The sequence below is a fragment of the Calliphora vicina genome, chromosome 2 (assembly GCF_958450345.1).
Source record: "Calliphora vicina chromosome 2, idCalVici1.1, whole genome shotgun sequence".
NCBI classification, from domain to species: Eukaryota; Metazoa; Arthropoda; class Insecta; order Diptera; family Calliphoridae; genus Calliphora; species Calliphora vicina.
This window is the reverse complement of record NC_088781.1, coordinates 98,297,192-98,297,734: the sequence shown is the minus strand read 5'-3', so window position 1 is coordinate 98,297,734 and position 543 is coordinate 98,297,192.

Genomic DNA, 543 nt, shown 5'->3' with positions numbered 1-543 from the left:
AAGATATTTTTTTGATGATTATTGATGTTTTTCTGCAAATTCTATTTATTTTGTATATTTTCTTCATATTGAAAGTTTTCGATTTGTTTCAAAAACATTTGATTTGTTTCAAAAAATAATTTATGTACTTATATTATTTGGAAATCTAATACAATTTTTGTTTAGACGATGAAATTGTTTTATGACACAAAAGATTTGGCAAATATTAATACTCAGTATTAAATTACAAAAGTTTGTAGCCATAAATTAATAAATATAAACACTATAATGTTCTTAATTAGATTTCTTTAACTTTTTGACGATTTTAAAGTCAATTAGCAATAAGTTAAAAAAAATTCTTTAAATGATTTTTAAAACTGAATTTAATCAAAAAAATATGTTAGGCTTTTAATAAAATTAATGGTGTTTTGGGGAGTTGATCTATTTGACATATGAGACATCTACCGGTAGCAATTAAAAAATCAATATTATATATATTTTAATTTCACTTAAGATATTTATAGACGGCAATACTGAGAATTAACACTTTTCAAATTTAAAATA